This window comes from Alligator sinensis, unplaced genomic scaffold (assembly GCF_000455745.1).
Source record: "Alligator sinensis unplaced genomic scaffold, ASM45574v1 scaffold187_1, whole genome shotgun sequence".
Taxonomy (NCBI): Eukaryota; Metazoa; Chordata; order Crocodylia; family Alligatoridae; genus Alligator; species Alligator sinensis.
In genome coordinates, this window is record NW_005841861.1 from 4610659 (window position 1) to 4624198 (window position 13540).

A 13540-nucleotide genomic window follows, 5' to 3' on the forward strand; every position below is an offset into this window, starting at 1 on the left:
AAAGAGTGCAACTACTCCACCCAATGTCTTTTTAAATGTTTTTCCTTGGCTACCTACCTCTTAGACTGCTGGAGAAAAATCCACCATTTAGGAAATTCCTTGAACATCTTAGAGATGTTCTCTGACTTCTTTTCCAAAATTAAAATTGTTTTGCTGTTTAGGAAGAGGGCAGGGGGGCGGAAACACTGCTCCTCAAGAAAGAGCACTCCTCTCCTCAGAATCATGACTGACTTCTGCCCCTGGATAGCCCAGGACTGTGGGCTACTCAGACGTTACAGACATTGACATATTACACCGATTCAGGAGCTTCCAGGGGTTACCAGCTGCAAAGACTTTTTGACAGAATCAAACCCTGCATAGAGGCTTTCAAAAGCACAATTCTTTTCTAAAAAGTGACTGTACATGTAGCACTTTTTATTAATCAGATCTGTTCCCTACATGCAATTAGTCACACCTGCTTGCTTTATTAACTAAAATATTTACTACGTTTAATTTGTTAACGTTGCAAAACTAACACATTTATAAGAACATGAGTTGGCTACCATCCTACTTCCCTCAAACTCAAGAGAAATGTTAAATTCTTGTTGCAGGGCTAAATTTGATTCCCAGTTACATTCACTGAACCCCACTGAAGACCATGAGGTTGTGTACGGATAAACGGGGGCACCGTTTGGCCTGCAGAATCGTTACACGTATACAGAGCGAAGTAAAGAAAAGAAATAAAATGGCTGCCATATACAGCCAGTTCATATAGGACGTGAGAGTCTTGAGGGTTTACCATACCCTCTGCAATTTGGTTTTCACTCTTATTCAGTAGATAGTAGCAGGCAAACAAGGCAGTAGAGAATAAGAAGGGCTTGAAAAAAAATCTGTGACCCATTACAGCATGTGGAATAACTGGTTAGACAATGCGCACCCTCTAATGGAATATTTAAAAAGTAGCCCTCTACTCAGTAATTCTTGCAAATTCTTACTTATGTAAGACTGTCCCTATGCCTGAGGATATTTGTGCCTGAATGTTTGCAAAGAACAATTTTTTCCAAAAGATATCACATTTACCCAAAGAACCATGTCTACTCATGTAAATAATTCCTAATCAACCAAGTAGTCCTACTAATTCAGTAAAACTACTTTAATAAGTAATAATTGAATGAATTAAGTTTGCAGGATTAGGCCCCAAATAGGTTAGCAGTCATTCAAAACAATGGAGTCATACAGGGAGAGGCTGGAGGGTTTCATTTACTCCATCATCACTCCACTGATTTTCCTGAAGTTACTTCTGATTTATACTAGGGTAAATGAGATCATAACTGTTCCCTGAGGTATTTGCAAATGTTCACAAGAATTCACAAATTTGATGTAGGAGATATGAACACTTAGTTTCTTAGTGAAAGTGCGAAAATAGCAAGCCACAATTTTTCACATATTTACTTTAGCTAAATATTTGCCATTTGTTCAGAGAACATTTTGCCTCTTCTCTTTTCTGCGAAAAACCTTCTTTGATGAAACTCTCAGCTTAATTTGTTTTCCACTTATCAGTAAAAGCACAAATTATAGTCAATTTATGAGTATATTTTTTCATTCAATTCAGTTGGTAAGTATTTTATTAAGAACCATCAGTACGCTATTGCTACTTGATTGTTTTTAACAACTATGTTCTACAAGCTCAAGCAACCTTGAAGAGGGTGGAATTATTGGAAAGGCATTTTCAGCAAAAGGGCCTTCTGTGATGGAATCACTTTTCACTTCCTTTAGTCTAATAGAGTCTGAGTCTGAAGAATATCATGCAAATTCTTCTTATTTTATCCCAACTTTTTTTCTCAATGTGGGTGTTTAAGATGAGGATAGTGGTAATACTGATAGGAGAAAGAAGAACTGTTTTGTTTAATTTGGTTACATTTAGAATTTGGTGTTACATAGTTACATATCTAATTGTGTAGGGTCATTTTAATAAAGCAGAATAAGTCATTTACTAATGAGCTAGAAAAACTGAAACAGTTGTTGTTTTTCTGGGTTAGGCTCATAGGGCCAGGTCCTGCTTCAGTTGGCATGAGCAATCCTACTCACATGAGTACGGTGAGTGGAATTTGATTGATGTTGAATAAGTTGCTTGGAACTGAAATGTCAGCTAAAGATGGCTTATTTCTCATGTCATGCAAATCACAGTGGTCTACGGGACAACATATCTGATAAAGAAATTCTACATAGCCATTTTTGGATCTGAACGTCCCAGTGACAAAAACCCTTACGAGAAGATCCATATATGGACTCATGAATGGTAATAAGCATTGGTCATGTTTAGCAGAAATTTCACTCTCAGATAAAAATTCATGAAAAAAACAAAAGGTAGAATGTGTCACTGTTTTTATCATGCAGCAATCCACTAAAATGAACAATTTAGGCATACTGACTTTTTAAGAAATTTTAGACCATATTTTGACTAACAGCCATAAAACTGAAGCAAAATGTCTTCAGAAGAAAACAGTTGTTTGCAAACTGTTCATAAAGAGCTCAAGAGGTATGCAAATAAGAAAAAAAAGTATTTGTAATACTGTGAATAAAAATCTAAAAATGTTATACTATATCTCTTAACTATAGCACTTGAGTTCCTCCTACATAACCTTAATTCAATTCAATTCAATCCAATTTATTAAGGATTCTGGCTAAATGCCATGCTCCCAAAAACAACATAACACAGATATGACCATAATATAAATAAGTTCAAACAAAGTAACCAAACTACAAATATTATACTAAAATAGAGCCCACCAACATAAAAACATTATTAATATAAATATAATAGTAAATCAAGACAATAACCTATAATATTGTTGTACGTAGATCCACAATTAAGACAATAAAATTAAATCTAATGTTAAAATGTATCACTCATATCAGTAATAAAGGATATTTAACTCTAATCGCCTCTGCCTTATAAACAAAAATTGCAAGGCGGTTTACTAAATTTGGATCTGTTGCTGTAAAAGCTAGATTAATTTCTCTCTATTTGAAAAATGTATCAGTTTCTTCAAGAAAGGTAATAAATAGGTTCTTCTTATGTCATGATATAAAGAACATTCTAAAACATAGTGGATAGTATCTTCGAAAAGTCCTAGACAGACTGGGCAACATCTTTTAGTCCTTGGAATGGAAAATCTATGTCCAGCCAGAACAGCTGTGGACATCTGTTTGGTCCTGAGTCTAGTCGAAGAGGATCGCCACTTATTATTGAGATCCAGCTGTAAATACCTTTCTCCCCCACAATCTAATTTCCAAAGGGTATATAAAGGGGCAATACGAATAGCCCTAGGCACTGCAAAATCATTCTGTCTGGCAATATCTCGTATCCTCTGCAAAACCTGAACCTTTTCTATAGGAGAAAAAAATCTTTCATTATCTTTGAGATAGTATCCCATCACAGAAAGTGCAAAAGTATAGGACAGAAAAGCTAACCAGGGTAATTGAAGAGGAGAGGAATTATTAATATCTTCTGTGTAGCATAATTTAATCAGATGACATGGTAAAAGGGGCAGGATTTTAAACCAAAATCCCACCATTATAATAATATTAGTTAAAATATAATCCATTCCTGTCTCTAATCTCAAAAAAGATGCAGGAGTTGAGGGAGGAAGAGCCAGAAGAGCCCTAAGAAACTTGTTCTGAGGTATGTCTACACCACTACTAGCAGCATAACCCCATACTTCAGCAACATATAAGATCTGAGAGGTAACTTTGGCTTTATATGCAAATATAGGAGCTTAGACTGATCATCCTGCTGTGGTTTCATTAAATTTCTTTATAGCCACCGCCGATTGCACTGCCTTATGTTTAACTGACTGAATATGATGTTTCCATGGTGGAGAAGCTGTGAATAACACACCCAAATACCTACAGGTTATGACCAACATAACTTCAATAAGAATAAGGTAAGAGATTAGCTTGCCCATGCTCACCACCTTTTTATCTAAAGAATCTCAAAATCTGCAATTTAGTTGAAACTCTATAGCATAATTTTAAACCAATAAAACACATCTAGACCGTACCTTGTATACAACGTTGTGTTTTTTATGTTAAGGATGTGACAGCATGTATTTTACTATTCCCATAATAAATACAGCTATATGTTATACAACTAGGAATCATTTATCCTCAAAGACTACATCCTGCTTACTTTTCAGCATAGATTTGGGAAGGGACAGTACATGCGTTCTCACTGAAAACAGTACGTAAATTAACGCACCGTTTTAACATTAAGGGCCCAATCCTGAAAAGCAATATATTTCATAAACTCCCATTGCCTTCTGCAGAAACTGTGATCTCTTTTAGGATCGGGTTCTCATTTGTCTACACATAGTTTGACAAAAAAAAGACCTTTCCCTCTTTTGTTTTCCTTTAAAACTTATCCAAAAGAAAGATTATGTGAAATGAAACTAATCTCACTAAAAATCAATCACTAATATCTTTTTGCTTTGCACTCTAAAATTATATTGCTTTTACAATAAAAATATAAACTCATACCAATATATTTTTAACTATAAACAGAAAATAGACAAGATTGTTAAATACAGAATCCATTCAATTTCACGTCATGAAAGACAGTTTGGTCATTAATCTATAAGGTTTTAGAAGCAAAGAAGGATTTTCCAAGACAGATAAATTGAAATGATCCTGCTTTGATCTCTGAGGTTAAGAATCAGTTACAATAGAAGATGAACAACAAGGGGCAGAGCTACTGGCCTTTTTATGTGTGACAGTAGTATCAGCAAACAACTACTTAATCAATATTTGGCCAGGGACACTGAAAACTTCCTTTTCAAATTTTAATTCCTAGTTGTAAAACAACTGCAGAGCAACCTGTGAGACAGGACATTAAACTGACCGCTTAATTGCCTTTTGCTATCTTGTTAGTTATATATGTACATTCTTATGAGTTCTTCAATCTCTACTTACCAGAATAAATAAATGGTTTGTCATAGACTGCATCAAACTAAATATTCCTAGCATATGACAGTCCACAGTGATTTTTTTAATTTCATTTTGTTTCACTTTTTCTCTTGTAACAGTGATTGAAACCGCATTAGTTTAACAGCATGGGGCACCAGTACTTCAGGGCAAATTAAATAAAATTATGCACCACATTGCACTAAAGTCTCATGGTGAGTTATGTTCCTGTACATCACTTTTCTTAGCAAAAGTTCCTTATCTTCTGGGAGGAAACTTGGAAGTATATAAAACTTGTATTTATTTTGTTTTCTCAGTGCTCATGCATGTTTGTTACCTAGAATTTAAAGTGACACTTACACAGACAAATTCACATGGACTAGATTGGTCTGATTTATTGCTTAGTGTTTCACTCAATTTCTTCTTAAATTAACCAGAGAGCACTTTGTAGTTCTGCTTCATTTCCCAATGCAGTTTTATTATGTAGCCCTGGGGACTGTTGATAATTTATCACAATCAACTTTATTTGCTTCCCTCTTCCAAACACTTATGCCAGCTCTGATAGATAAGTACACCTAAGACAAAAATAAATCTTCTCCTTGCAAATATTAGATTAAAAATAATATATTTCAATAGATATAACATACATGATCATTTACAATTGCTAAATCAATCTAAGATTTTCATCAACTTAGATTTTTTTCTATGAAGTTGAATTTAAAGTTGTAGTTTCTACTAACAGAATAGAACAAGCACTAAGCCACATGAATAACTTTACACATGAGTAGAATCTTTGAATGGGGCAGTTCAGTTACTCACATATGACCGTAGGATCCAATTCTGTAAATCCTTACGATGTCCTAAACCTGAATATTTCACAGGTGCTGGATTCAAAAAGAGTCCAATCCTTAGCGTTACACATTTCCCACAGAAGCACAGGATTTTACATCCAATATCCTAAGATTTTACGTGGAAAATCCTGGCCCGACTGAAGGCAATGGAAATATATGCATTGACTTCAATATGTGTACTATGTAAGTCTAGTCCAATATTAATTAATATTTATAGTGGAATCAACACTGATGAAAATGTTAATAGCTTCTTTTGGTGACTTGGGATAATAATTTTTACTGCATCAGTTGAAACACAAATTTGTTATCTAATATTTGCTAATTTAAAAATAAGTCTTGTTTTAAACATACTTATCCTGACAAGCTGGCAGTTATATCAAAAGGACTTCCCTCTGATTATGATCAGGTCCTTTTAAAGGTAGTTAGTTTTTAAGGTGTTGAAGTAAATTAAAATCAGAATTAATCAAATATTCATTTAAAAAAGGGAGATTATATACTTGTTTTTATTTCAAGGACCATTTCAAAAGGAGATAATTTTCTCTCCTGTTTTAGGTTTATATATAGTATCATTATTTATGTTCCACTATTGGCCTGCGATGACTGGGATAGCTATCATTCTTTGAAAATGTTTACTGCTCATCTGACCTTCAAGAAAGTAATCTGTGGGACTGATCCTAGGAGGTGTGAAGCACTCTCAACTCTCAAGCTGAGGACACACAGCCCATTTCTGAAAATACTCAGGACCCTTCATGATCAAGCTTTAATGTAGTTGTTGGTCCATTATCAGCATCTGTAAACAGTGTTTAAAAACCCTATGCAAGGGACCGAACAGGACAGAACAGAGAATAATATAGTCCCTACAGGTAAGGCCCTATCATTTGATTAGACTGCAATTTGATTAGACTTTTCTTCTGTATTTTTACAGTGCCTCACACAATGGAATCTTAAACTATGAGGGGGCTCCTTAATGCTGCTGAAATACAAATAATAAATAATATTATTAAAAAATAATCTCCCAGGGGCTAAATAAAGCAGTTTACTAATTTTTAATCAAGAAAAGAATCTGTATTTTCTTGTCAGCTTCAACTGTTTAAGTACAGCAACTCAAAGTTAATTACTCAAGTTTAATCGTTCAAGCTGCCAGTGATAAAATATTTAAAGTACTATTGGGAAATTCCACATTCAAGAAAATAATTGCCAGCAGTCACAGTCTTCTTAATTGTGTAAATGATTCTTTATTGGGAACAGTTGGAGCAAATATGTAGAGTGCTTTTCAGCTGTAGGTCAGAAAACATTTTAGAAAAGTGGATAAGGATTACTTTCTGAGCTTTCTGGATAGGGAAAACTGAAGCAAATAGCTGATCTGCCCCAGGTCACAGATCCACAAATAGAAACTCACCAGCGTCCTTCTGGTCCCATGTTCTAACCACTGAACCACACTGTCTCCATAATAAATGGAGATGTTCAAATTGCTACTTGTCTGCTGTATATAAATCCTCCTCTTTGATAAATTAATTGTATTAATTTAACCGACTAAAAATAATCTATTGAAGGATGTCTACCACTCAAAATCAAAACATCAGATAGCCTATCTAGCCTGTGCTACCCTTTAGATCATGTGCAACCACTTCAAAGTCCATGTATCAAGTCAGTAATTGTAACATTGCATCTAAATATTTAAGCTAGAGGCTGGTAGTCGCGTGTCCCATTTACAGTCAGCATCTGTCCTCTAATTCCATTACAGTACAAAGCAAAAATGTTTCCCAAAACTCACAAACAGGAAAAGCATCGCACAGCTATAGAAGCAGCAGCAGCCTGAGCTTTCTAGTTACTGAGCGGGGCTTTTGTGTTAAGATCTTTCTTTTCTTTAAACTCCCCCCACAAAAATAGGGGTGGTTGCAGAAACTGCACTAATGTGAGCCTCAGGCCAAAAAAGAAGTGGGAGGGGAGGGTTTGGTCCAAGATGAAAGTAAGAAGGAAATAAAGAAGGCAATTTAGTCTGCTGTAGCCTGAATTGCTCTCTCAGTGAAGCCAAAAGTAGAGGGTTGGGATGAGTAGGGCTCTTTTGGAACAGTGCGCATGACTGGGGAGGAATCCATTGTGACCATGCCTGAGGCCAATTCCACTGAGTTGGGGAACAGAGGGTCCCATTTAAGCAGTGAGCAGGCGGTGTCACTCAGCGCAGCAGCAGCACAGTACCCTCAACCAGTGCAGACCTGCTCCTGATCCAGCCTTGAGAAGGAGCTCTATATACCCATCATTTTGATCATTAAAAAGCACCAACTTTCCCTAGGAAAACAACAGCCATCTTATGAACTGGAGAAGCTACCAGATTAAAAAACATATCATGCAATATATAGCTTCAAAAGTTATGTGAAATTCCCTTTTATATATTATTCATTCTAAAAATATCCCCTGATGTGCCATATAAAGGCACAGACAAGTTTCTCTTTGGTACTCTTTATTTATGGGTTAGGCATTTATTAGAACACTATAATATGAACACACACACACTATAATATATTAATGGCTATGCCAACCTCTAAAGCTAAGCCTTTCTCTAAACATGTATCAGGAGCAATAAGGGGGATGATCTGGGGATAAATTAAGAAAAATATATAGCTCTAGCAATGTAGATTGCTATAAGTGGATATATGTATTTTCAGAGATGCAGAAAACTCTAAAAATATATTAATACATCTAGAAGCACAAATATACCTAGATGTAGATATAATCCATCACAATATTACAGATATATATTTACATCTCAATGATAAATTCCAAAGCCATGATATACTTTATTTATCCCACACTTTTGACCACTTCATCTAAATTCTTCCCACTAATCCAGTGCTGCTAGGTCTACTAACATCACCAATTTCTAGGCAATTTTAAATTGCTGCCATTAAAAACAAAACAAAAATGTTGTTTCTTTCCTTCCAATGAATTCTGTCCAACATAAATTATACATGTCTGAGATTCAAGATGGGTAATACTCAGTCCAGGATCAGTAATGAGTGATATATTTGATATAATTTAATAGAAGGAGTTATGCCTTTCAGAAAGGAAAAATGTCTAACTCTCCAGCAGGTTGCATCACTTGCTTGTATAGTCCTCTTTTAGGTTGTTTTAGAAGTTTCTGAAGTATATCCCTTATATTTTTTCTATCCTTCTGAGCCTGCACTTAAAGGATTAAAGCAGCCTTGCTCTATAGAGCAAGGGCTATGAATGACAGTAGCATATATAAAGCCTCTCTGAAAAGATTTCTAAGAGAAATTTTCTATAAAGTATATGCTCTACCCTATGTGATAATGTGATGCAGTAGAACGGTTTTATCTGCAACTCTTCGGGGTGACCTGAATAAAAAACTTGTGGTTTTACAACTTCTGAGCGTCACACCTAAATTCACTGCAATAAAACCTACCCACCCCATCACCATGTCTGTATCCATAGTCCTGGGTCAGGCCAAATCCTAATCATCTTCCCCAAAGTCATCAGATTCAAGACAGAGATGCTTACAAGCCCACAAAACAAGGATACTTTTAAACTACTGCACTGAAGTAACTGGGAGCTTTCACAACTACTTAAATGGGAGAAAGATCAGACCTTGTTTGAATAAAAACAACAGCATTTGATCTGATGTTTTTAACCTTAAATACAGATTGTGGATGAAATCCAAGCTTCTCTGATGTCAAGGACAGTTAAAGCAGAACTTTGTTTCTGGCTAAACATATGAAATTGAATATATATCCTACAGTGTTTTTCATATGTCATATTCTGTTATATTTCGTTCTTCTTGAGCAGCCTCTTTCTCTTGCTGTGGCATGTCAGCTATGTTGGTATTAATATTAGGCAGAGAATATTAACAAGACAGAAGAGAAGGAGTTATTGTAAAGAGTTACTGGGCACATCTACACCTGCATTAATGCACCATTTAGTACATGTAATAACAGGTACTAACTTAATGAGCCGTAATTAGCACTACTTTGCAGTAGCGCCGGCATACGTTTTTTAGGTGACACTAATGCACAGTAGACTAATTCTACTACTGCGTATTAGCACATTAGGACAGCTTTTGCCATGCTGTGCTAATGTGCTGTAGAATTAGTCTACTGCTTCTAGCTCTCATGTAGATGCATCCACTTGCTACTAAACCTCACCAGGAATTACTATTAAGAGACGGTTTTTGAAAGCCTGATATTCCCGGTGATTTTTTGTGCCCCATCTCGTACTATTTAAACAACTGGAAATTTGCCATCCACCTAAGAGGGAAAAATGGGACTTTTTTCAATGGGATCTCAAGTTGCTCAGGGATTAATATCTTTCAAGAGTTATACAACACCAACACAGAACCAGGGTGGATTTGATTTAAATCAAATCAAGTTAAATTGTGATTAAAATCGTGATTTAAATCACTGGACAGAAAGCTTCGATTTAATCAGTCTTCTACAAAAAGTACATTCTTGTTGTTTGATATCCTTTATTCATTTAACTTCTTGAAACTTGCACTTTTAGAGAAAGGTAAGGGCTTGACTATGTGTACACAAACTTGCAGAGAAACAATAGGGCTGATGGGTGGGTAATCACATCTGTTACCTCTCATCTCCATATACTGCTGATAACAAGGATGTTATCCCTGTAGACAACAATCTCCCTATGCCTGAAGAAGTCGTTTGTGCAGGAAAGTTTGCAAAGAACAATTTTCCAACTATTTAGTTGGTCTAATAAAAGATATCACATCTACCCAAAGAACTATGATCACTGGAGAAACAAAGCCACAGTTTGGGAACTGAAACTAAGCATCACAGAGTTGCTTAATGAGATTTTCTAGACTGAACACTGAGTCCCATTGGGTAGAGTGGTTTTCTTTAATCTTTACTAATCTATAGAGGAGCCTCTGGGAATCCCATAAGATTGGGTCCCTAATATAGTCCATGGCCTGTTGTGACCTATTGATACATTTTCTAAAAAGATTACATGAATATGTTGTCTCAAATAGTATATAATTAGATGTTATAATCCCTATTCCATGATGATATTTTGAGCTTTAACATATCTTAAATTAAACCTATCTGTATATAAGTTATTATTCATAAAAGCATCTTAACAAAAAATAAAAATATGCTTAAATAAAAAATATAATTTAAATTAAATAATCAGATTTTTTTTTAATTGTTGATTTTTATCTACCCTGCACAAAACCAGGGCAGCCTATAAAAAAAAAAACCTAATAATAATTATTTTGCCAATATTGAATATTGACATTGATGATAAAATGCTCTCAGTGAATATTTCCTTTCCTGAAAAATCTGAGTTTCTTTTAAGATTCATGACATTAATGCTTCTTAGCATCACTGAAATTTTAGCTTATGTCAACATTTGGACTAGAATCCAAGCATTAAACAGCAGACAGGATCCCCAAGAGTATTTTCAAGTTGGAGTTGAGGATTGGGAGATTTTGATTGTTTTTTCTCTTTTAATTTATTTTTTATTTTTTGTCCTTTTTTGGTCTGATAGTGACTTCCATCCATTTAGTTGTTGTTCAGTACATTAGAAATATTATCCAGGTTTCCAATCGTATCTTTTTAATCTCAGTGACTCGGCAATTAAATAGTCTGGACATACTGGGCAAGGTGTTTTAAAATGACTAGTGATTTGCATACTCCATTTATAGATGCTCAACTTGTGATACTTTAAAGATTTTGAAAAGTGTGGACTTGACACTTTCTGAAAACAGAACGTTTGAAAATGTCTCAAAGTGGGCACTCAAAAATACAAGCTAGCCCCCAGAAAGTAGTGATTTTTTTTAAGGGTTGGCCATTAATTTTAGCCATTGCTTCCCTAGTCCATCCCCTTCTCCGACATACAAGTTCCTTCAATTGTAGTAATTACGGAGTGAAATTCTGTGTCCTCTCTTATAAAGAAGGTCAGATTAGTAGTTCCTTCTGGCCTACTTGCAGCATTTTCTCTTCAGTGTGTATATTTTTATAGGCACACATACACACACATACTGAAGATGTAGCTTCCCAGAAAGCCCTAATAACACTGAGTTGGAAACTTGAGTTTGGGGTTGTGTTTTGTTTTTGTTTTTACAATACAGGGGGATACTATAGTTTTAAAGAATGGTTTCAGTTGTCCTTCTTGAATGGCAGTCGGCATCTCTAGACGTCTAGAAATGCTAGAAACATTTTGTAGGTGAAAATAGCCACTTTTTCCACGGTGGAGAGTCCATAAAACTGCTTGGAGCATCGCTATTGGGGCTCATTGAATAATTCATCCCTCATTGCAAGCCCATAATGTCTTTTCTCGGCCTTTTGTGGGGCTGTTTTCTCTTCTTTTCTCCTTGAATTATAAAAAGGTTGCCTTCTTTTGTTCACATCAAGCTGCTGCTCGCTGAAGCTTTGTCTGTGCAAAGCTAAAGTGTGAGTTTCAATGGACTCTCCCCTCTTTGTTTTCCAAGTTCATCTCCAAGTGTAGATTGTGTATAGAAGGCCTTCTTTGTAAAAGCTGGAAAAGTTGTACAAATGTTTGACCAGCTCATTTGGTACTTTTGTCTCCTCTTCTTCAGCGTCTCTGCATGTGCAGGGCAAGCTCTGGAGGAGGAGGGCTAGGAACTTCTAGCAACAAGTACCACAGCACTGGCAATAGCCTGTCTATCTCTCCACCAAACTCAGGCCTGGAAAACCTGCAAGGAGCTGTGGCCATCCCTTTTCTCTGGCTTAGGTTGCATATTTCATTTCATTTATTTCCCAGCCAGCAACACAGGCTTTCCACTGGGCAGTAGTAAAAATGAATGAAATTACAACGAATGCTAATCTTAGGCCATGAAACCACGGTTGTATTTTTCTCAAGCCAAAATTGCCATTTGTTTTTAGACTCCTTGTTTGGTTGAGTTTTATTTATTTATTTATTTAAGGTTCCTCTTCCCCAGCCTCAGCTCCCCCTAGCTGTTTCTGTCTCCTCTGAGTGCCTGTTAGAAATGTAGCGCTGAAACAGCCCTAGCAGATACAATAAGAACTTTCTAAAATCGCAGAAAATGGCAGCACTATGCAAAACGGTAAGGGAAGGAAATTCTGAGATCCACTTGGACATTGTACAGGCTGTTGCTTTTATCACCCCAGGGGCTGCCCCTCTGATGTTTATTCAGGCAGACTCTCCCTGGAGTCAGGATGACAGGATTCGGCCTCCCCCACAGAGAGAGACTCCATCCCTTTTTTTAAATCTTTTCAGTTTAAATGCTGACAGCCTCCTGCAGCTCTCTGGTTTAAGCACATGGTGGGATCAGTGCACATGCAGGATACTCTTTCCTCTTACCTTTGCATTCACACCTGCCTCCAAACTCAGCCTGAGTGATAAAATAGACCCTGTCCCTGTCCCCCATCCCCTCCATGCCCGAGACAACCAGACAGAGTCACTAGCAAAACCCTGGGCGTGCTGGTAGCCAAGGCTCACAGGCTCCTACAGCAAGGTTGGGGGACTCAGAAGCCTGCTGAGGACGCAGGCCGGGTCTCGGGGTGGGGGGAATCCAGCTGCCTGAGCTGCTCCTCGCTCCCTTAAAGCTCTCTCGGCGGCTGCGCGCCGAAAGAGGGGGCACCAACGCGCTACTGCTCACGGTGGATCCCCCGGCAGGGTCGCTGCTCGGGATCCCTCAGCTCAGCCGCCTGCAGCGCTCTGGGATTGGCAGCAGTGGCAATGCCCGCTGGGAGCCGCCCGGGCGCGGTGCCCTAGAGGTCCCGTCCCGGGCGCCT

At 36.9% G+C, this 13540-nt stretch overlaps 1 protein-coding gene and 1 long non-coding RNA gene across 6 annotated transcripts in view; one reads left to right on the forward strand and one right to left on the reverse strand.

The window, feature by feature from the left end:
• The window catches only part of LOC102380789, a 9247-nt gene extending 4112 nt beyond the window's left edge, over window positions 1-5135 (forward strand). Inside the window, exons 2-3 of the long non-coding RNA XR_322993.1 lie at window positions 3803-3926; window positions 5064-5135. This is a non-coding gene — a long non-coding RNA (uncharacterized LOC102380789). The remainder of the gene's footprint in view (window positions 1-3802; window positions 3927-5063) is intronic.
• Window positions 1-13540, reverse strand: part of PAX3 (paired box 3) — a 112056-nt gene that overhangs the window by 94666 nt on the left and 3850 nt on the right. The gene's annotated exons all lie outside the window — the stretch shown is intronic.